The sequence below is a fragment of the Pithys albifrons genome, chromosome 4, assembly GCF_047495875.1.
Source record: "Pithys albifrons albifrons isolate INPA30051 chromosome 4, PitAlb_v1, whole genome shotgun sequence".
Taxonomy (NCBI): Eukaryota; Metazoa; Chordata; class Aves; order Passeriformes; family Thamnophilidae; genus Pithys; species Pithys albifrons.
The window spans coordinates 25,891,881-25,916,667 of record NC_092461.1 but is presented as its reverse complement, the minus strand read 5'-3'; the positions used below and the strand labels follow the sequence as shown (position 1 = coordinate 25,916,667).

Here is a 24,787-nt window from a genome sequence, read left to right as displayed (position 1 = left end):
AGCAGACTATATGGCAAGGAACAACGTCTCTGTTACAGCCTTGGTTGTGCAGTTGCTTATTTCTATTTTGTGAAGCCACTGCACAGTTGGAATTGGTAGTGAATCCAAAGTCTAATATGGTTGAGTTATCCTCTACTGCTTGACTTTTCATTCCTTTGTTTATTTTTTCAGTAATTTTATTGATAACATTATTTGAACAGTAACAGGCAGTTTTATTTTGATTTCTTGCCTGAGCTGATTCAGTCCAGTACTGAGCTCGCTTTTCTGTGTTTCCAACTCTTCCAGCTGTTTTGAAGTGACAGAGTTTACTAATGTGCAAAAGGGACATGCCAAACCGATACGAATTCTCTTGCTTAGAGGATTAATACTACTCTTAACATTGATGCTATCAGAGGAGTGCTGTTGACTAAATTATAGATAACAACATAAAACTGAAGAGGTGATACTATACTGTAGGTTTTCTTCTGTTAATTTAATGGCTTATCTTTGGAAGGGTCGGTATTTTAATCACTGGGTCTAGTCTAGCATGAACCTTCTAATCATGCTAACATTCTAAGCTTTTAGACTGTTGAGGCTGTTACTTCTCACAGGTTGGCCTGTAAGCAGTGGAAATGTCAGCCTATAGCTGGAAACCTAAAACAGAAAACCTAAAAAATTCTTCTCCTTAAAGATGTGGTTAATTGCCAGTAAGTAAAGACAAAGAATTAAAATAAAGATCTGATCATAGATATTTTAAACAAATGAATAAAATTCCCGGAACCACAAGAAACAGCTTTGCAATATTCACATTGCAAGTCAAGCACAGAAATGGCTCCATGTCAGCTTTCTTTGAGGAGTGAGTTCTCCTCTTTGTGCTTGGTCTGTGCTCCCTTTCTCTACCTCGTTCTCCACAGGGGCTCAGTTGTTTTTCATTGTGTGTCTTTCTCTGGCATTCAAAGCCGTTATCTGTGCACTGCCCTAAACTGCTGGGCTATGACTTTTTTGCAATAATTTCCCACCTGAGACTCAGTCAAATGGGTAAAGTCCTTCAAAAAAGCCACTGTCAAACCAGTCCCTGCCATTAGCCAAGGAGAGAGATGGTCCTCAGTTCTGATGTGAAATTCAGTGCCATTAGGGAGGGAAGTTTGTGGCTGCTGAGTCAAAGAAAGTATTTTTAGTGATTTGTCTCTAGTATTTTCTTCTTTTTTTTTTTTCCTAATGAAATGGATGATATTCAGTAAAAGCCGGAAGAAACTCTCAGGTGGTTTAAAATGAGGTATCAAGATTTGCTGAAATTTGTAGAACTTGACTGACTTAGCAGGAGGTAAGTCCGTGTTGGGTTGCTTTATGGTATGCTTGGAGCTGTGAAAGAGACTTGCCTGAGCTGCTGGAATGTGCTTTGGCTGAAACTGTTACACCACTGCTTTAAGTAACTTCAGCTGTAGTAAACTACACCACATATTGTCATATCCTGTGAGGAAGGTGAAAATCACAAGCTCTATCTACGTAAATTGTCTTTGAAATCATTCACTCAGAAAGATGTGATTAAAAAAGGGGGAACTGGGAAAGCCTTTGGGCTTTCCTAAATGATTTTCCAGCATGCTCCCCATATTTGTTCACTTCTAAACATAGGTTTAGACATTGCACTGGAAAGGCATGTGCTTGACATTCATAAAGTGAAATATTTTTGTTTTAATTTTTACCAAGCACAGATACCTAAAAAGTCATTCCCAGTGAGTGATATGCTGGTGCTAGGATCTGATGAATAGTCTGCATTCCCTAATCTGGTAATTGAACAAACATGCAGAAAATAATTTAGAGGAGTTTTGGTTTAATATAATTGTTCTCATACAAGATTAATACTACATAGGAGTATTGAGTAACTCCTGCATTAATCATAATTCCTTCTTTATAGTTTTTTACTGCCTTGGTTCACTTTAAGCCAATATGCTCTGGTCCAGAAATTATTTGTAATTTTCATCTGAAATAATAGAGCTTCTGTAAAAGAAACTGTGTTTTCATTATCAAAATATGAAATGTATTGAAATTGTAGTTACAGAGGTGGGGAATTTTCCTTCAGCAATAATACAATGAAGTGTATATATTTCTCATTTTTTTTGGCATAGAAGTTAGGCTTTAGATGTGTCTTGCATCCATATATGCACCTCCAGCCTCCCATTACTGCTATCCACAATCTGTTTGTTGTTGTTTGAGGGGTTTTGTTTGGGCATTTTGTGTTTTATTTTTCTTTTTTTTTTTTTTAGCAACCATTGCTTGAATTTTGTTTCATGGATGAAATAACTACTACTTTTTTATCTTTTCAGCTGTAATTTTGCAATTTCTATATGTACCCTGTGTACTTTGTTTGTAATAAATCTTTACCACAAAAAAAGTTAACTGTTTTTTTAGTGTACCTGTAAGTGGGGTTTTTTAGTGCCACTGGCCCTCTTAAATAAGTTTCTGCAGTGGTTTAAAAGCCCATGTGTATATACATAGAGTGCAGAATTACATAAACAGTTATATTAAAATTAGCCAGGTCAAAATTAGCTCTGCATTGAAATATTCATCTGTATACTCTCCCACCCAGTGCTCTTTGCACAAGTTGCCTGTCTTTGAAGAGTGTTGTTTCACACAACATTATGCTTAACAAACTGTGAAAATAACAGAACCTTTTACTTTGAAAATATGTGTTATTTTCACTGTGTTTAATAGTAGTTTAAAGTATTTTTAAAAAGTTAGTATTATCATAATGAATCTGTGCAGGACATCGTAAATAACTTGCTTCTAATGTCCTAGGAGCTGTCTGGCTTATATTGTAAATTTTGGTATGCTGAGAACTTGCTCTAAATCAGATACATGTTCATTGATTCAGTTGATGGAGTAGTCCAGAACTTGGCAGCTTGGTAACTGTAGTTCTGGGCTGGAGACCTAGGGCTAATTCACAGCTTCATGGAGGGAGGTAAGGCGGAAGGGGAAACAACAAATAAATATTTAAATGGTGCTGGTGTTCAGTTTTTCATTTTGGCATCTGTCTCAGATGTTGGTCCTTCCAACCAAAATAAAAGGCTGTTCTTATTTTAGCAGAGCAATAAAAATGTAGAGGCAGTTTCAGGGAAAGATGAAATCAGAAGGGGCTATAGATCTATCACATGTTGGTTGAGACCCAAAGTACCTTTTTCATGTCCTTGTTTGCATTTCAGTCATGGGTTCCACTGGAATGGAATGGGGAAAGTTCATCTTTTTCCTGTGGACTGTGGCAAGGAGCTATTTGCAGGATCACCCGAAAACATTCATTAAGAGTTACAGGATCTCCTTTTATGGATAAGCTCTTGTGTGAACACATTTCTGAAACTTGTATCTTTGGCTCTCTTCTTTACCCTATCATGACAGGTTTTTTCTTTTCTTAATTTTGTCAGTTTATTCATGTGTTAGTGATGACTTGCCCATAGACAAAATAGCTTTGCTTCAGAGCACATGTAATTTTATCTCTTTGCAGAATATGTTACCTGAACTGATATTCTGGAAACACCAATAGTCTACTAGGTATATTAATTTATATTTATATTCTTGCAATCTGGAAAGACACAAGGCATCTCAGCCTTGCAAATTTAATTGGTGATGTTTGAGGGAAAACAGGGGGAATAACTGTGGCTGTGGCTCCCTTGCCATCCATATTCCTGCACCTGCACATGGGAAGACAGACGTCCTAGTGATTTGTACCATAAGATGCTTACTGGTTTAAGAAGCAGCAAAATTCTATGTACTTTAAGCCCTTGCTACCATATGTAGCCAAGTAAGTTGCAAAGCAGCCACCCATCACTTCCAAGTGCTCTTAAGTGGAGCACAGCAACAATCAGCTTACAGTGCAACTTGAGGCTGTTTTTGTTACTACCCAAAGGTTCAGGTACCAGGCTAGTAAGTTTGCAGCATCTGACCTAAAAAATCCTGACATGACTGACTTGAGTTGGCAGTTCTGTGCTTTACTAGAGAGTAAAATCCAGAAGTTACTTGGCAAGTTTGGTTAGTCTGCTATGCAACCAGTGTTTCTGGGAGCCAGGTGAGGCTCCCTCACAGGCTTGAGCCTTGGAATGTCGACTGGCTGCCTCCAGCATAGCATATGCAAGTCAGTGCAAGTGTGTAAGGGTACCAGAGGGCATGCTGAAGGGGATGCTGTATGAATTTTTGCATTTATTCTCAAACAGTTTGGGTAATGCAGCCCATGTTTCAGTTCAGAAATACAAGAATGACAAGGAAACAGTCATTATCAAAATCCATAACATACAACAGCAAGTTAGAGCTATGGGTCCAATATACCATGCAAGCACAAAACTGTCCTTAGGGCAGCTATTAAAACCATATTTGGGCTGTTTAAGTGTACTTAAAAGTGTTTCCATGGTTGATCTCAGACCTCTGAGGAAGTCTCAGGCACCTGGGAGGGTGTCTGTTCTGGCAGGCTGCAGGGTGGCCGTGCTTCCATTGGGTCTCCTGGCTCCGAAAGTTGTCCTCCGTGGCTTATGCAACTTTAAGAAACATAACGTTTTCTTTTGTGATACTGTCTCTGTTTTGTTTTGTTTTTTTTTTTTTACCAGAAGTTCTTGGTGTACAGGGAGTAGCCAGGTCTGGCAATGATTCAGGTAGTGCTGCACCACTTTCCTTCTTTCTTTCCCTAAACTTTTGCTCTCTGTTCACTTCTGCCATCCTGTGCTGATGTGTATGAGTCTTGCTGAGTTCTCAAAGACTTCTCTGAGTTAGGAGTGTAATTTTCTTTTCTGATGTTATGTATTGAACCATATGTTATATTTTTCATTAGGAATTGTTTGATAGAAGTTATTTTATAATGAAATCCTAAGTTCTTTTTGAGTTATTGGAATGGCTAGAAATTGCATATATGGCTGTGGTAAGTGCTGTATTAGATGTAAATGGACTCATTTGCTCATAAATGGGAATGCATTCATGAATAGCACCTGCATCCACCTGAGTAAGGCTTTATTTTGTCTGTATAAGCACAAAGATTAAAGTCAGCTTTTTTTAATTTGCTTATTTTAAAATTTCAGGTAGTATTGAATCTTCCTATTAGTGGCTCGCTATCAGTCATTGGTTTGCATACTGAAAGTCTGTGACATTATTTGAGTGTCATTCTGTCTTTACTCTGTTTCCTTCTGTAATGTGTTCAGGAGTCACGGGGCTACTGCAGGGCTTCAACTCAGAAAGTCTGACAGCAATGATCTTAACTGTTTCCTATTCTTATTTTCAGTGCTTTGGCATCTGTGTTATAATGCCTGAAAATGGAAATGAGTTTGGGTAACTGCAAAGGCAAGGTGTTTAAGCAATGTTTTGCAGAATTAGCTTCCTTATGTTAGTAAGTCATACCATAGGGATGGCTGCAGGACAGAGCAGACAAAGAAACCGCCTAATTGGCTGCGACCTCCAGATAGACTCTGGATATTTGTTTGGACAAACTCTGAAAGGCTTTATGGTTAAACCTGTCATAGTGCCAGGGCCTCCTGGCCCTATCTTTACATTTGTAAGACAGGAAGGAGACAGAACCTGGGTTTTAATTAATACTGGCTCTTGAGAAACAGCTGTCCATAAAATCAGTGAAATTCCTATTTGGACATAGGTACATTCTCCAAGCTCTTACATGACCCACTTGTGCAGGTTCCTGTCTTTCCTTCCTTTAAACTTTTATTTTTAATGTTCATAGAGTGCTTTAAAAGAATAATTAGACATTCGATTGTCTAGGGTGAGAAATCGGATGCAGATTTGAGACACTAAGCATTGGGACTTTGAATTTTCTGATTGATTTTTCTGAATGACAGAATAGGTTTATCAAAAAAACCCCAAATATGCACACTCATCCATCTAAAAATCAAAATATCTTTTGAAGAAAATGAAATACAAACATTGTAAAGGGATTGATCCCCAGTGTTTCTTGGGATGGGAGCCTGCTAATTATTACTTGGCAGCATTGTCTTTATTGCTTCAGGACACCTTTTTATCATAATATATATATTTTTTATATAATGGAATTAACGTTCATTATGTTTTTTGTCATTGACCTCATGCTGATCTTAGTTAGGTCTTGAAACATGCACCAGTATGGCAGTATTCTTTTTTAAATTAGTCTTAAAACTGATTTTAAAAAAAATCTGTTAAAAAAATCCATTTGGCTCAGTTTAGCAAAACATGGGCAGGATTCACAAACAGCTTGTTGGCTGAGCTCAACATCAGGAGAAGCTGTACTCGGTCAGTTCTGCCCTCTCCAGCAGGTGTAATACCAGTTGATGGAAATTGCAATACATGGTTTCAGGGGACATGTGGATAATGTGTCCAGATGATAGCAACATCAACAAAGTATAGAAAAAAAACATGGGCAGATGTTTGGCTTATTCTGTCTACATGGTTACATGTACTTAAGTTCACAGTAATGGAGTTTATCTACTGTCACATTGTGGTTTGCTCCCTTACAGAGAAGGGCTTTATGGCAGGCTGCTAATCTTGCAAAACAGTTCACCTATTGCAGCCTTTTGCTGTCTTATCTGCAGGGTTTTGGTTTTTTTTGTCCTTTTTTTTCCACTCTGTCTTTCCAAATATATTGAAGTGTTATGTTTGGCTACAGTGGGATGAATTGCTTTGTGGCTCTGGCATACAGCAGGGTGTTCTTGCAGTGAGTCTGGATACTTCAGACCTTCACAGAGAGAAAGAAGATAAATTGCACGCTTTTCAAATTTCACTGTTAGGAAAAAACCCCAGCCTCTAACTTTATCTAACTGGATAATTTTTACTTTTTGATTTTTGTTTTCTGTTGTGTATGGCAGAAGTATAGTTACTCCTGAAATTGCTGAAATAGAACATTGACTAAACTTGATCTAGGGACTATTAAAATAGTTCAGTACTTATTAAAAATATTTATTGAGATTGTTAGATTGTGAGCCACTGTTCTTCAGATCCGTTTATGAATAAATAATAGTGATGGTGTATCCCACTATCCTGTAATCAGGAAATCCCGTTGTCATGAGTAGAGCATCCTATGTCTATTATATGCTCCAGTCTCTTTCCCTTCCTGCTTCTAGAACTCCTTAAAATTCTAGATCGTGACAGCTTGCAAATTTAAATTCAGTGCTTTGTAAGATTAATTAAAAATGTATCAAACTATAATTTTGAAGCTGATGTGAGCATTTAAAGAAAAGGGGGTTTATCTGCTATTCCTTTAATGCAGCATGAAATGAAAATCTGAATCAAACACCAAAATTTTAGTAAATAAGATCCAGCATTTATTATGAGGCCTCATTATTCCACATACATAGTAATGTTTTCATAGTATAATATTTTCTTCTTCTAAGCTGCTTGAAATGTTTCCCCCTGGTTTTCAACAAGGCATTTTGTGTTGATGTTTGTAATTAGATCATTTGCATACAGTTGTCATTAGAAAGTTAGCATTTTCAGTTGTTACAATGTTGTGGTGTTTGAGTTACGGAAAGCTTTCTTATTTAGAAATATTTAAAAATCTAATTTAGGTCACATAGTTCTTGTGCTAACCATTCAGTTCATTGTTATTTCTCACTTGACTGCTTCTCAAGCTTAAGCTTGTTTCACTGTAAGTAATTTTGTAGTCTCCACTTTAGTGGGATTCTAAGTGTAGAGTATTTTTTCAGGGAAAACATAGTTGCAAGTTATTTACCTGAAGTCCTGTACCCAGATCCATGTGTCCTCCCTTGCTGTGGAGATACCTTCCATCCTGGCTTACTGGGAAGGTGAGAGATGAGCATGGTACCCCACATGCCTAAGCAGTGGTGTTCATAAAAAACTGCTAGCAGATACAAAAAGGTACCCACTTAGGCATATCATAGAATCAATTGGGTTGGAAAAGACCTCCAAGATCATCGAGTCCAACCCTTGGTCCAACTCCAGTCCATTTACTAGATCATGGCACCCAGCGCCACGTCCAATCTCAGTTTAAAAACCTCCAGGGATGGTGAATCCACCCCCTCTCTGGACAGGCCATTCCAGTGTCTGATTACTCTCTCTGGAAAGAATTTTTTTCTGATATCCAACTTAAATTTCCCCTGGCAGAGCTTAAGCCTGTGCCCCCTTGTCCTGTTGCTGAGTGCCTGGGAGAAGAGACCAACCCCCACCTGGCTAGAACTTCCCTTCAGGTAGTTCTAGACAGTGATGAGGTCACCTCTGAGCCTCCTCTTCTCCAGGCTAAACAACCCCAGCTCCCTCAGCCTCTCCCCATAGGACTTGTGCTCCAGTCCCTTCACCAGCCTTGTTGCTCTTCTCTGGACTCGCTCCAGCACCTCAATATCCTTTCTGAACTGAGGGGCCCAGAACTGAACACAGTACTCAAGGTATGGCCTCACCAATGCAGAGTACAGGGGGAAGGATCACTGCCCTGGTCCTGCAGGCCAAGCTGGTTTTGATACAGGACAGGATCCCATATCTCCGGGAGGTTATGTTCTCATCTGTCCAGTCCTGACAATAATCAAGTTGCCAAACTTCATAAAACAATTAGGGTTGGCCATAAAGACTGTACCTTATGCAAGTACTGAATCTGAAAGGGCTCCCTGAGCCTCTCCTGTGGCAAATAGAAGGTAGAAGAACAAAAGGTAGAAACTGTTTGCAGTGGGTTTGCAAAGCTGCTTTAAAGCGGAGGGAGCTGATTTATAAGGGTTAAATTTTCAAAATCCTTCTCTCTATGTAGTAGTATGCTTTTGGAGGAGCTTGGTCTTCCAAAAAAAAAAAAAAAAAGATGTGAAAAGTGGTTTGAGACACTTTATATTCTGATGATGCTGTCAAAGATATCCCAAACATTGTTGGAAGGTCTCTGCTCACTTTTTATCAGTGTATTCAAGAGAGGCAATGCTGTATTTCTTTCCCTCTGTCTCTCTCTGTCTGACTTTGCTCTGCAATGGAGATGAGCCAGAGAAATGTCTTTCTTGGTCAATGCAGTCTCTTGTTTGAGGAAATGAAGTAGAGTGACTACAGTGAGTGCATCCCCCTAAATTATTTCTTTCATTCTAATTCTTTGCTTTTGGAAAGGATATACACTTTGCTGGCCATGTAATAAGAAGAACCAGTCTTCACTAAATAGAAATCAAGCTGTAGGAATGGGAAAGTAACACAATAATAAGAAATCTTCAGTAGAGGTGAAACTTGGCTTAAAATCCTGACTTGGTACACTAAATGTATAGTCTTCCCTATTAAGCCAAAGAGGAAATTGCTCTAGAAATTTACAGCACTTGCTAAATAATCAGTTTGATGTCACGTTTTGCATGTCACATGATTGGATAATGTAAAACATAGGAGGAATAGACCACAGAACAGGCCCAGAAAATTAAGTAGCTTTTCTTCTATTCTTACAGTTTAGCATTGCAAATGTTTCTCGTACTTGTGTATTCCAGTCTGCTGAGACTCTCCTTGAAAGGATTTGAATCCAAGGAGCCAGGCTTATTCAGCAAAGAGGCTTTTCAGGACTGTATCCTGTGGAGCTTCTCAGGTAGAGCAGAGAAAGTTAGGATGGTGTATGGGACAGGCTGTTGTGGAAAATGGAGTGTCCATGAACAGTGAGGAATGAACTTTGCAAGACAAGATGGACAATAATATTCTCACATAAAACTTTTGAAATAATTGGACATCCTATCCATTCCTAGCCCTCAGGTGCATAAGGAAGAAGTTACACCTCTTGTATTGGTCAGCTTGAGAAGAAACCTAGAAAAATTTCTTTTTAGTGCCGAATAATTCTGGAAGGGAGAGTAATTTTAATGGCACAAAAACTTACTCAGTACTATGTGCATGACAACTGCCTGGTCAAACTTTTCTGCTTCTGGGGCAATAGGTTTGCCTCAGGAACCTTGATATTACCAGTTTCAGACAGGGGTATGCCCCTTAACTCCATGCACCAGTACATGCTGGGAGCCACACAGCTGGCAAACACCTTTGCCAAAAAGGCTCTCTGGAGTGCTAGAAACCAAATTGAACATGAACTAGAAATGTGCCCTTGAGGCAAAGAAGGAAAGCAGTGTCTTTGGCTGCCTTAGGAGGAGTGTTGCCAGCACATCAAGGTAGGTGATCATTCTCCTCTGCTCGGCACTGGTGAGGCCACACCTAGAGCACTGAGTCCAGTTCTCGGCTTCTTAGTTAAAGACAGTCATGGACTTAGTGGAGGGTGTCCAGCCAAGGGCCACTAAGATGGTGAAGGGACTAGAGCATCTGTCCTATGAGGAAAGGCTGAAAGCTGAGACTGTTCAGCCTGGAGAAGAGAAGGCTCTGTGGGTAATTCATGACTGTGTACAAACTCCTGAATGGAGGATGCAAAGAAGAGTCAGATTCTTTTCAGTGGTGCCCAGGGACAGGACCAGAAGTAAAGGACACAAACTTAAACGTGGGAAATGCCATATGAACATCAGGAGACACACTGTTAATGTGAGAGTGACCAAACACTGGCACAGGTTACCTAGAGAGGTTGTAGAGTCTTCTTTCTTAGAGGTATTCAAAAGCTGCCTGAATATGGTCCTGGACAACTGGCTCAGAGTGGCCTTGCATGAGTTGGACAAGTGACCTCCAGGGGCCCCTACTAACCTCTACCCTTCTGTGATCCTGTAAGGATGGCTGGCATCCATGGTTAGGGCCTATGTCTAGTGCTGATGCATTGCATCCTGGGTTGTGAGCAGGTTGGGGATTGGAAGCAGGCAGAGTAATCTTTCATTTTAGTGATGTTGCGCAAGCAGAGATTGCAATTCCAGATTCTCATTATTACAGGCTAGCAAAGATCATTCAGAAGTGTCACATTGCATCTCATTTCTGTCTTTGAGATATTTGGTTGTGCAAATCATGTGGCTTTGACAAAATCATCCCAACACATATGCAGTTCTGAGATGCTGAAAAATCCAGTAAAAACTTTGGTACCATGAATTAAGTGTTTCTGATTTGTGAAGTAAAAACAAGGTGTCCTTGTGCTGCTTCAGTTCATGGCAAGTACACATCCCTACTTCCCCTTAACCGTGAAAGAGCCAGAAATACATCTGCTATACAGTCCCAGGCAATGTACTCTCAGAGCGGAGGAAAGCCAAGTGCTTACTGGCCATTGCAAATCTCCTTTCTCTTACCAGCACAAGTGGGCACTCAATCCATTTTACCACATGGGCTTGAACCACGGCTAGTCTTCTGAGACTTGAAGAGAGGTTTCCACACTGCATGGTGCTGTCTGTGCCTTCAGTCCCTCCCAGGCTGGGCAGTGAGATTCACTCTTAGCCCTGGTTTCTCAGAGTGCCTTGTCTAGGGAGTTGTGAGGGAGCTTTGCTGGAGGGGTGATTCTCACTGCTTCCCTCCCTGACCAGTTTGGAATGGTTTTCCTTATGCTGCCATGGCAACGGTGCCTGGAGTCACAGAAGAGCGAATGTGTGTGGCATTCAGCTGCTGCCAGGTGTGGGGAGGAGAGAGCCCTCATTTTACCCAGGCCAAGTTCCACTGCAGTAAGAGATGTCAGATTTAAGACAGGGGGCAGGGGAAGGAATAGCTATGGCTCTAAACCACAGCTCAGAAACCATGGCTAGTAATGAGTTTGATTCTCCTCTCTGCCATTAAATTCTCTTAAAGCACTAAGTTTAAAGTTATGCATGTCAGTTTATTTACTTTTCAATACTGTGTCATCATGAACTTTTTTTTTTTCTGGAAGGGGAGCTCAACTCCTCCTACCTGCTTGTTCTGTGTTTGGGATTGGGGCTTTAGTGATGTGCATTGTATGAGAGAGGTCAAGGGCAAAACTGTTTGGGTTATCAATACTGCCAGAAGGTTCCTGTGTTCATCCCACAGGGGTAGATAGAGTTTTGATTGCTATGTTTTGCTGCAATAAAAACTTGAATTTCAGGTGACTTTGATAGTATTGTCAATGAAATATCCTGATTGAAGTAATGTAACAAATTGATTCATTCATTATTTTTACTCACTTTTTCTTCTCTCTTCTTTCTCCTGATTCAAAGTAACAGTGATTCCCATGGCTCTTATTTTGTAATTGGATCATAGCAGTAATTTTGATATTGCTCCTGTAAGGAACATCCCTGTAGTGATGTGTCTGCCCATTTCAGTCTATTGACAGTTTCCTGAGCAGCATTTTGGTGGTAACTGAGTAGTCTTTGAACTGAAATCTGTCCTGTAATTGTGAAATCAGCACAATTGTCTTAGTGAGGCACGATAATTCTGGAATGCAGCAAGCATTGCTTGTGTGTTTGATCTCCCAGGGCCATAACCACAAATCCAGTCGGGTATCTAGAATTCTTCTGTTCCATTCATTGTTTTCCTTACAATGAGTAGTACAAATCCGGAGTCTTTTGGTTTGTTGGTTTGTTTGTTTGAGAACTCAGTAGCAAAACTATTTTGTGTTTTATTGAAAGAATAGCCTGCATTCCCAATCTGGATGTTTTATGGATGACAGTCTCTTTTTTACATAGGAAAACCTGATGCACTGTGTTTTCTGGTGTCTATTTTGTGGTGATAAATGGATGTTTTACTAGTAAGAACAGCCTTTGTTGGTCGGACAAATTGTCTGCACCTACGACCATAAGTACGTGGTGACCAAAGAGTAAGAACAGGGACAGAAGATATGATACTGTCTTCTAATACTCCTAAGCCACTTGTTTTCAGATTTCCATGACCCAGTGACATTATGATGTACTTAGTAACCATCAAAAGCGTGCCCGTTACATAAAGAACCGTCTTCTTTCATCTGTTTTAAATTCTCTAGAGTGCTTCTGGGTCTAAATCAGAGCCACTGAGAGAGATCTCATGGTGTCTGTTATGGACCTGGATCAGAAAGAAGAGGTGGATGAAGCCTACAACTCCAAGAGGCCTCAGGCTCTGGTTCTCGAAAGGGAATTGAACTATTCTGATGCTTACTGGGAAAACAACACAGTGGTACTTACACAATCTGGGACATTTCCAGAGTGTGCTGAGGACAGCTTCCTCATGCAATCTTGGACAGGCTAACTAGGAACAGTGCTCTTCTGGACTAATTGCTTACTGATAAAGACATATTTGAAGATATGAATGTCTACAGCAGCTGCAGAGGCTGTGGGAGGATGGACTCCAAGGGCTTGAGGAAGACAAGTGATCAAATAAAGACCTGGACTTCAGAACAGCAGATTTCAACTCACTTAGGAAACTTCTAGGAAGGATCCAATGGGGATCTGTCTTATAGGGCAAAGAAGCTCAGGAATTTTGGTAGATTTCCCAGTAGAGTTGCTTCTTGAAGCACAAGGGCAGTCTATCCTCTTGAGCAGGAAAGGGAGCAGAAATAAAAGGAAACCAGCTGGAAAAGCACCAAGCTACTAAGAGAGCTGAGATGAATAAAGGAGCACTAGAGCAGTGCAAAAGGAGACAAACTCCCTACGATGAATATAGAAGTACTGCTTCAGTGTGCACAGATGTAATTAGGAAGGCAAAAGCTCAGCTGGCACTCAAAGTAGTCAGAGATAACAAGAATAACATAAAAGTTTCTGCAAGTATGTTAGTAGTAAGTAGAAGTACAAGAAAGATGTAGATCTGCTGCTGAATAGGGCCAGCAAGTTCATCAAGAATGGCCCAGGAAAGGCTGAGGCACTCAACCCATGTTCACAGGTAATGTCAGGCCCCAAAACACTGTGTCAAGAAGCAACAGCAAATCAAATGGCAAATCACTGATGGAACAGAAGGGTTAAGTGAGGGACCATTTGTAGCAGCTGGACAGGTACAACTCCTGTGGACCTGGTAGGATGCAACTGAGGATGCTGAGTTGTCTGACATCACAAAACTTTTCCTAAACATCTCTGAAGGATCGTGGAAATCCTGTATATCTGCAAAAAATCAAATATTAAAGCCATCTACAGAAAACCATAAAGGTAGAACTAGGAAGCTACAGACCTGTCAGCCTTAAGTTTCTGGGAGAAAATAGGCAACTCATGGAAGAGTTTCCAGGCCGTTGAAGGACATATGAAATTAGGATTAGTTTTGCTCCATGAGGATCACCTCCTTATCTACTGGGAATTTCATCTCCTACTTTGTGTCCTGCTTTTTCAGGCATCCTTCTGAAGTTCTGTGTTGTACTTCAGTCTTGCTGTTCTGCATAATTTTTTGTTGTTGCCAGACTAGGTTACCTGTTTAAAGTCATTTTTGTATGTATTAAACAGTGTGGAACACAGAACTAGAACTTCAGTGGTGGACACCTTGAACTGGGAGAATTTACTGTTTATTTCTAGACTTGCCCTCCTGTTTAGGAAGATACTTATCCATACAGAAACCTTCTGGATAACTAGTTCATGTTTATGTCAGAGTCCACTACTTCTCTTTCATGTTATAGGCTCCAATAATTTGCCCGACAAGATTGTCTGGCTTGCTGCTTTGTGGTCTTCTGGGTCTCCCTGGAACTATCATTGCATTCAATGTCTTATGGTTTTCAGGTACTACATCTGTTTTAAGCTCTGTCTTTCTTAGTTCCTCAGAACTTTTGAGCAAATACTCTCTGAGCCTCAATCTACAACTATTTGTTTTGTCAGTTTGTTTCACGACCTATTCACTTCAATTTCAGGCAGATCTTCTGATAAGACTCCCTCACTGAGTTCTTAGCAGGGGAATTTCCCATGAAATAGTAAACATTTTCATGAAGGATTCATTTCTTTTCAATGAACATTTCTGTATCCTGATCCCTGATCACACAGTGGCTTTATAGACTCTTCAGGCTGATTCTTGCTCCTGATGCATTGGGAGAAACCTTTCTTGTTTGCTTTGATGCTTTTGGCTATTTTTCCCTTAGAATCCTATTGTGCTGTCTTGTCTTTTTATGTTTAACCTGTAAGCATTTATGTTCTTTTATCTTCTTCATTTGAAGAGGATTCCCACTTTCAGAAAACGTGAGGTTTTATTACTAATTTTTTGTTATATCTTAACCTTTTCTTGAAACACTGCCTTGGCTCTGTACTTTCAACATATACTTCCAACAATTAGTTTCCCCACTGTCTATGAAGATTTTACTCTTAGCTTTAAAGAAACTTTTTGATTTTTTTTTCCCTACATGTTTTCTCTGTTTATATGTCCCATGACTGATAGATGTTCTGCCTTCTGTGGGGATGTTGGATTTAAGGACAGAATGATCTAAGTGTGGCTTCTCAGCTGCAAGATGTGAAACCATCTTGACCAAGTCAAGAACTTCCTCTTTTCTTGTGGGCACATTAAGCAGCTGTGTATGATAGTGTCCAAAATTCAGCTTATATGCCATGTCTGTATCATGTTGTTTTGGGGTTTTTTTGACTGTATAGAATATCAGGGTACTTGAAGACTCCCAGAACTATCACATTTTGTACCCATCTTTCAAAATACATCTCTGCTAACCTCATACTGCATCAACCCATAAAAGGTATTTTTATTCATTTTTATGATTGTTTAATTAACTTGGTTCTAAGCTCTTTCCCTACCTGTCTTTGCCCATCCTACAAATGTTATCCTGAACTACATGTTCCTTACCTATTTGTTTTCAAACAGATAATTTTTAGACTGTAATTTCATTATGAAAACCTTTTTACTTTGTTCAAAAGATGAGCTATTCATACCAGAAATTAGGGGAATAAGATCATAATGATACTTCTTAAAACTAACATTTTCATTACTAATTGCTTTTCTCTTTCATAAGGAACAATGTAAATCTGCTGGGAATTTCCTGAAACTGGTATTTCTGTAGGGTAGCCAGAAAAGGAATGAATTGCCTAATTATTTTACTAGTTCTCTTCTTTGTAATAAAAGATGTAATAAAAGCGAAAATATTCAAAAGCTATTAAAGTTAACTGCTACTGCCACAGAATCATATGTGAGAGAAAATGTGCAAATCTCAAGGGTTTGCAGTCTTTCAGTTCAATTTTTTTTAGCCCATGCTGTTTGTAAGTTTGGATTTTTTATTTTAGTGCTTAATAGAAGTAGAAATAAGTGAATTATTTGCCTAATCAATGTATTGTCTGCTAGAATAGTAGAGTTTTTGTTTATGAACATCCCTGTATTCGAGGTGAATTACCTGCAGTTTGGTTGTAATTCTCGATTTATTTGAAAGTCCATCTGCATTCAGCTAGTGTAGCAAATGGCATCTCTCAAGTGTGCAGAATATCCTATATCAGAAATTCAAGCATAATTTCAAATTGTGGAGTCAGTTCTTGGATATGCTGCACTGACAGTCTATGTATGGATTGAGAAATCAGTCTCTCTTACAAGACAAGGAAAATCAAGAGAAAAATGTTCACCAGAACAATTTCTCCAGTGCAAGCAGAAGAAGAGGCAGGGACTAGATATCTCTGTTCTTCTGGCGAAGTGTAAAGCTAATGATTTACAGCTCTGGCGCTCCATCTGTATGTGGTGCCTAGCAGGATGCCTATCTTCACAGCTCTGGAAGGGAGAACTATTTCAGAGCTGTATAAGTTGGGAACTGGAGAACTCCATGAATAAAATGCTGAAGAAGATTTCAGGTCTCTAAACATGTAGAGAGACTAAATAAGAAGTGGTGTGTGTTACTGGTTCCACAAATGTTGGTGTGTGTACTGACAACTCTATAGCTATTATTGACATCTTGGTGTATTGCCCAACAGAGCACACATCCCATCAGATAAGAAAGGGAGACTAGAAGCTGAGGGTGCTATCAGAATCAAAAAAGGCTTTATTAGTACTTCAATTTCTAGAACATTTTTAGAAGTCTCACATTTTCAGACCACGTTGTTTAAATTTCTTAGCTTTTTACATGTATATAAACTATACAAATATATGTATAATTAAGCGTCTTCCGTCTTCAAAAGGGCTGTGTTGCTCTTTTCAGAAACAAATTAGTCTACATATATGAATTAGAGAATCAAGGTAAAAAGCGTCAGACCATGGTTCTGTCTCACATATTAGATATGCTGAACATGCTAAGCTGGGCTCCAAAAACTGCTACTGTGAATGGAATTACACTTAGACATCGTAAACCTTTGTGCTTGGACAACTGAGAAGTCAGCAGTCAGCAATAGGACAAGGGGGCACGGGCTCAAGCTCTGCCAGGGGAAATTTAAGTTGGATGTCAGAAAAAAATTCTTTCCAGAGAGAGTAATCAGGCATTGGAATGGGCTGCCCAGAGAGGTGGTGGATTCACCATCCCTGGAGGTTTTTAAACTGATTTGACGTGGCACTGAGTGCCCTGATCTAGTAAAGGGACTGGAGTTGGACCAAGGGTTGGACTTGATGATCTCACAGGTCTTTTCCAACCTAATCAATTGTAGGATTCTATGAAGAAAACAGCAATAATGAGTGTGGGCAAGTGTATCACTGAAGAGTAACTGTTTCTTCAGCTCTGTTTCTCTTGCTTTCCTTGGAGAAGACACACTATCTGTGAGGTTTTGTTTTGCTCTCACATTGAGCTTGACAAATAATAGCAATAAGCCCTAGCAAGTCAAAGCTGTTAAGGTAGAGAGTCAATTTGTCTTACATCCTTCTTAAATTGCTGCTGCGAAGGGTGGACTACCAAAACTATGGCATTGGGAAGCCCATAGTATTTCTAATCCTGTCCTAACACTCCAAGGTTTTTATTTACAGTTTACTGCTTTGTGGACTGAAGTAGTTTGCATGGGAGGAAGTGGAGTAGCACAGCAGTCATGGTGGGTGATAAACCATCAGGAGTGTTGGCAAGGGATGCAAAAACTAGTGAGAAGGAGGAGAAGGGAGTTAGCCAGAAGATTCAAGCTGAATACAAAACAGAGAGAACTAAAAAAAGAAAAAAAAAGTATAAAAAAGGACCAGGCAATTTGTAACAGAAACATGGAGATAATTAGAATAACTTTGGTGATTATGCTGGAGAAGAAATAGTGCAATTTTCGTAGGAACAGAAGTCCAGGCAGTTGGGCACTGAGCCTTCAGAGAGCAAGACTTGCCTGTAACTCACAGAGGACCAGGGCAGAGTGACTGGAGAGCTGAAACATGCAACGAAATGCAATTGTAACCACATTTATATCAGCATCCTAAAAATAGAAAATAAAATAGGGTCTGATTTCTATAAAAGTTGTTAAAGGCATGAATGGGACTTCTTTGAAGTAATCTGACATGAAAAAAGAATTTATTTTTAAACACTGTAATCAGCCATCCTGTTCTTTACCCCATAAGCTATCCATATGCATAATAGCCTAGATACCATGTTAATCTCCTATAAAGAAACAGGGATTGTTAAACAGATGAGGTGAAGGAATAAGCTAGAGAAATACAGGTTCGGGCTGATAAAATAATAGCATTTGCATCAAGGCAAACATGCCTTTATGTAAGCAGCAGCATCAGAGAGTTTGGTAGCCATGGATCTCTAATCAATAGCATTTGTATAAAGACTTGAAAAGTTATACAGAACTCCTCAGTTCTGGGATCATGGAAAGACTGGGTTAAAAGAGACCTCTGAAGGCCTACTCCAAGAAGGTCTAACTTCAGTGTTAGGTCAGATGTGCCATTGCCTTTTAAAATCTCCAAGAATTTGCCTGGGCAGCCTGTTTGAGTGTTTCACCACTCTTGATATGTTGTTTGGCTTTAGGTGTGGGGGTGTTTTTTATTACTGTTTTTATTGTTTGTGCATTGCTTTTGATTTGTTTTCCTTACATCCAGTTAGAATTTACTTCATTGCAAATTGTCACTGCCGTGTGTCTGTTTTCCTCACGCCTCTGGCAAGAACCTGGTAATGTGTTCACTGTAATCCCCATTAAGGAAGAAAAGTCTGCGACTACCCCAGGCATTACTACAGCCTTTAGGGAGAGTGGCTGGAAAGCAGCCCAGCAGAAAAGGACCTGGGGGTGCAGTTTGACAGCCAGATGAACATGGGCCATCGTGTGCCCAGGTGGCAAAGCAGGCCAGTGGCATACTGGCCTGTATCAGGAATAGTGTGACCAGCAGGACCAGGGCAGTGATCGTCTCTCTGTACTTGGCACTGGGGAGGCCACACCTCGAGTGCTGTGTACAGCTCTGAGGCCCTCACTACAAGAGGGACATTGAGGTGCTGGAGAATGTCCAGAGAAGGGCAGTGGAGCTGGTGGAGGGTCTAGAGAGTAAGCCCTATGAGGAGTGGCTGAGAGAGCTGGGGTTGTTTAACCTGGAGAAAAGGAGGCTCAGGGGAGACCTTACAGCTTTCTACGATTGCCTGAAAGGAGGTGGTAGCCAAATGGGGGCCAGCCTCTTCAGCAGCTAGTGAGAAGACAAGAGCAGAGAGTCTCAAACTGCATCAGGGGAGGTTCATGTTGGGCATCAGGAAGAATTTCTTCACTGGCAGGTTGGTTAAGCATTAAAACAGTCATCTTCCCTGGAATTGTTCAAGAAATGACTGGACATGTCACTTAGTGCTGTGGTTTAGTTGACATTTTGATGTTCATTCAAAGATTGGATGTTTAATCTCTTCCAACTTTAATGATTCTGTGAAATAGATCCTCCCTAGACCATCTCTTGTCCGTGCTAAACAAGCCATATTCTGTCAGCTGCTTCTTGTAAGTGTGGTTTAATCTTCTGTCTTTGTGGCCCTCTGGTGGTCTTGCTTCAAAATCTTGTCATGTCTTGTCCTGGTGGCTGAAAACTGTACTCGAGATGCAGCTTCAAGAGAGCCAAGTAGAAGTGAATAATTACTTCAATTTCTTGCTTGTTCTTCTGGTGTCTCTCCTTAGTGTGGTGAAATAAGCTGTTGACCATTGACACCCTAGGAATGCACTGCTGAATCATAACTTGGTGTTCACCAGATCACAGAAATGATCTGGGTGAGATGCTGTACTGTTACATGGGTTTCCATCATCTGCATTGGACTGTTTGTTTTTCTTTCATGAACTTCATGACACTACTGTTGGCCTATTCCTCCAACTTGTCAAAGTCCCTCTGAATGGTATTCCTATGCTCCTGTGTATGAATCGTTTCCTTCAGGGTGATGTTGCCTGGAAACTTGTACAGTAATCACTCCATTAAGATGCTTCAATAAAATACATATCCACCACTGAGTTTCTGAATTTTCCACCTCTCTTTTCTTCTGATTACCTTTTTGTGAGTTTTTTTCATGAAACCCTCATGTTATTCAGTGAAATGGGCAATCCAGTGAAAAAGGATAAGAACAGAGAAGTGAAAACACAGTCCAACTATGGAGTAAGTGGTGAAAGTGGAGAGAGTTGAATGGTACATTCCAAAGCCCAGTTTTGAAGCTTCTGAACAACATTTATTGTCAGATGGATAGGGGCATTGCTAGTTATGTTTTTGTCCTGTTTGAAAGCATCATGACATTCTGGTTTTCATTTAGTTACGACATAGTCTGTTGGGTCTGGTTTGCATCTGATGCTATCTATCCCTAGTTCTTTGCCCAGTTTACTTTCCTAGGTGTTGCCATTTTCCTCAGGAAGTATGTGCTCCAGTTTTAGCTACTTGTGTGTGGTTGGTGCGATAGGTTAAGGATAGTTTGTTGCCAATGTGCAGTGTATGGAATTAGATGTGATGCCATAGGATGTGCATAACAATATCCACATACTTCTTGTGACATGGTTTGAGGTACGTTTCTTCTTGTTTACCAGGTTACAACAAGATGGAGCCAATGCTGTACATTTCTACAGCTGGTGTACTTTGTGAAGTTCTGTGGGTTTTAAGATACTCCTTTGAAAGACTTCAATCCAGGAGATGATTTATTTGTTTGTGTAGCTGTAATCAGTCTTTCTTTATTCATCTCACCAGGAATTCCCACCCCTGCCTCAGTGCTGTTATGTGCCTGTATTTGAAGATTCAAACGATCTCCAGTGCTCCAATTTGGTTTTGTATAGCGCATATGCAATCAAAAGCTAAATGCTTTTCCTCTTTTAATGTTATGACCTAAAGATTTTTGGGAATCCAGAAACTTCACAAGGCTCTTCAGCTTAAATTTAGATTTTTTTTTCCTTTTTTATCAGCTCTTTTTTACTGTCTCTGCTGATTTTGCTGTGTCTTTTGCTCAGCATCAATACACATCTCTGTGTGAAAGAATTGAAGGACTACTTTAAGATTGTAAAGGACAGAGTAAAGTGAGATGAGCTCCAAATATCTGCCAAATTTCTTTTGACTAATTTCACCTTTTCCAACATTCAAATAGGTCAATACAAATGGTCAAGCAGATATAAAGCATAAAAAATAATGAAATACCCACTGATTTGGTGTGCCCTGAGCTCAGGAGTTCGTAACTTGTCTGAAGGCTCTAAAGATTTCTATTGTGCTTGTTCAATGTCTGGGCCACTGTGAACTGTTATGACTTGCTTCAAGTCTTATTATTGCTTGAAGCAATAAGGTGGCTGCAGAGGATAGATAAAACACAAAACTCATGCTGAAAAAGCAAGCACATCCAATTGGCATCTATGGAATAATGCATATTATTACCATAGTAGTGGACAAATACTTAAATTGTTTTAGGCCCTAGCAGATAAATACTCTTTGTCAGAGCAATTTGATAAAGTTATCATGAAGTTCCTTGCTTTACAGGCTGCTCTCTTGAGTGATTGCTCTCATCAGTGTCTGTGATCTCTCTGTTGGCTTCCCTCTCCCACACCCCTCATGATTCCAGATGCCATAAGGGTTGCCAGGCTGGTCATTGCATTTTGCAGTGCCTTTCCATGGGCACTTGCTTTGGCATTATTGCCCTTTGTAGCACAGTCCATGAGGCTGCACTTGACGTGTCATTATGTAAATTCATTTTGATGTTACAATGTAGTTTTGGCTCTTCTTCATTCTGCAATTGTCTTGACAAGAGATTTGCATAATCATTGAGTAGAAATTTGGTTTTAATTTTGATGTTCCGATTAGCTTGATTCAGATAAATAATAGAAGGTTGTGAATATAACACAACATGGCGTGAACTGGTGAAAATTATTATAAACACAACAAATAAGACAAATGATTGAGTCAGGTTCAGTGATTATTTTTATAAAATGTAAGTAAATACTATTTCTGGTTTCTGTCTTCTTGCACTCTGACAGCTGCTTGAAATCTAAACATATGGATTTATTCAAATATTAGTCACTCTCACTGCTTCCCAAACAAACAGAAGGAAGGTTATTCATTTTTCTGTCAGAGATCCTTGATACAGAGGGTAGCAGACTCACAAGTCTTACCGGAATTCTTTTCTTCTTTCATTCCAAAAGCAACCCTGTGGACTTGCACCTTTGTCATCACATGAGGGAATGCTTAACACAGTTGCTTGTTAAATTCAATATAGAAAATAATTCGTGAAGTAGTAATTGTTTGTCTCTTCACATTATCCCACCTCCCCACCTTTCATCTTCTTCCTTTAATTCCTAACTTCTGATGGCACCTGACAAAAAATAATTAAGAAATAGTAGCAATTAAATCAAGCTAGTAATGAAGTTATTGTTCACGTAATCTAGCCATTTTTTGTGCATTAGAAACCAAAGATTATTTCTTTCTTAATTGATGAGGCATATCCCTGCCCCCTACTTGAGGAGCAACATAGACACAACTGCCCTTTTCCAGTCATCTCTGTAGGGTAGGACATAATTAATATGTGAGTGAAACCAAAAAAGATTGGGTTTTGATGTCTTAAGAAGAGCATAGTTTCCTCAATGAGGGACCAGAATGAGAGACACTCCTGAAACCAGTTTAGGGCATTTGCTAGAGTAGCAGTTAGTATAGTAGGACTGAAAGAGGAGGATGAGTCATGAAATATGCTGTGAAATGAAAGGAAGAGAGAAGGGAGAAGGCAACAGAAAGGAATAAATAGGAACAATAAATGGCAGAGTGAAGAGTAGAAAAGTGTATTTTGGAGACTCGACTCATGAGCCAAAAAAAGTGTTTTGTAGACAGAGTAACTGTGAGAAAAGGGTGTTAGTTGAGGAAATGCAGAATGTCTGGGAAAGTTATCAACCAGAATGATTAACTGAAGAAATACAAAGCATAGAAAATACATGAGAAGATAGATAGTCAAGACATTGAAGGGCAAAAACCCCCACAAAATAATATTCATTTTTGAACTATTTCAATAAAACAGGCTTGGGGGCATTTCTGGCTTGGGATAGCATGGACAAAGGGGAGCTGAGGAGACGTTGTTTGAATCTCTACTAGAGTAAAAGAACACAATAAGCTACACTCATTTGTCTAGGAAAAGGCAAGCGACAATACAGACAGTCAAGAGCATTTGCTCCCAAGTCCTTGGTTCTTACATTTTCTTAGCAGTGTTATGGGGACAGCTGCACCTTCTTGCTAGGTGGGTAAAAAGTAACTTTAAAAACATAGTGGAACAGAATAACTGTTGAAAATTTTGTTTTTATTTTGGAAATAGACATAATGCTCAGTTGGATTATCTTTTGTGTTTTACACTCTCACGGTTTCTAAGGGTTTGCATGCTTTGATAGAACCATGCTGGCATAGCAAATACTGTACCACTTTGATTTTTCGTTCTTCAACAATTTAGTAATATTTTTGTCACAATCTGTTTTGCATTAAGGGTATTATTTTATGCAAGCAAGACCAGAATTTGAATAGTAACTCTTGGAAAGCTGATCAGTGGTCTCTTCAGCTTTTCAGACAATTATTTCTTCTAGGTGAGAGAAATGCTCTCTCTGAAGTAGGGATATAGGAAATAGGTGATCATTGTTAGGTGATTTTTAATAGTCCTATCATCAAACAAGAGTGAAAAAGACATTTCTGCGTACTACAAAAATGTGCAGAGAACTATTAACTATTGATTACTAATTCACTTTTGAAATTCAGTGGGCAGTGGTGGTTTGGCCTTTACCTCAATCTGACTTTCAGTGGCATTCTGGTACTGTGTATAGTTTCACTTGGAATAATAAATTCATGATTAAACAGGCTTTTCAAATAGTCAGTGGCCATTTAAGCATTCTCTGGTTCTTTAATGCTGTATATAACCTACATGAACTCGTAGTGCAGGACAGAAGTTATTCCATGTAAACAGTAAGAGAAGCAAAGAGATCCAGCTGAATTAAGAATGACCACCAGCCAGTCCCTTCTTCCAGTTCAGTTATAGTTTCGCTCATTTCAAAGATTTGAAAAGTTCAGCACCTTCACTTAACCCTTGGGTTCTTGGTCAGATGTTTTAGGTAGCAGATAGAATTAAGACTTCTGAATCCTACTCTACTCCTGCCCCTTCTTTTGCCACAAACAGTAAGGTCTTGAGTGGCACTTGGTGCACATAAGTTATGACCCTTGTAATTTCCAGTGCTGTTCTGCCAGGCAAGACCTTGCTGGGGAGTTATTCAAGGGACTCTCTGTCATACCTCTGCATTACAGAGAGGTCAGTTTTGAAAAATAAGAGGGAGAAAGAGATAATAGATGAGTTTGTGTGAATACAGGAATTATTTAAGAAGTGCATTCTCAAAATACTTCTCCTTCAACCTCCAACAAACCCAAGGATAAGATGGGGGTGAATTTTCTCTGTTTACATGTGAAAATGACATAATGTAACTATGACTGAAATGAAAGGACAGCAACATTTAGCAAATTTACAACAAACAGAATTCCCAAAAAGTATTTTGTTTTTTCATTTGATAAAACTGGTGCTGCAATATGTGGGAATTGTAGCTCTTTTAGAAATTCTGGGGATTTTATTTTACTTGTGTTGGGTTTACTTCTCTCTCTCCTTTTCTTTTTCTTTTCTTTTAATAAAATCTCATGTATTAAAACTAAACCTCTTCATAAGTGCCTTTATAGGCTCTGTGGATAAATCTTACCTGGTAGGACTGGTTTGGTTTCCTTGACAGAATAAAGTGAAATGCATTGAATTAAGGATTTTTAGCACAGCTGCTGTCCAGAACTACTTGAGTTTCCCTGCTGC

At 39.5% G+C, this 24,787-nt stretch overlaps 1 protein-coding gene across 6 annotated transcripts in view; it reads left to right on the top strand.

The window, feature by feature from the left end:
* The window catches only part of CTNND2 (catenin delta 2), a 636,240-nt gene that overhangs the window by 224,146 nt on the left and 387,307 nt on the right, over positions 1-24,787 (top strand). The window lies entirely within an intron of this gene.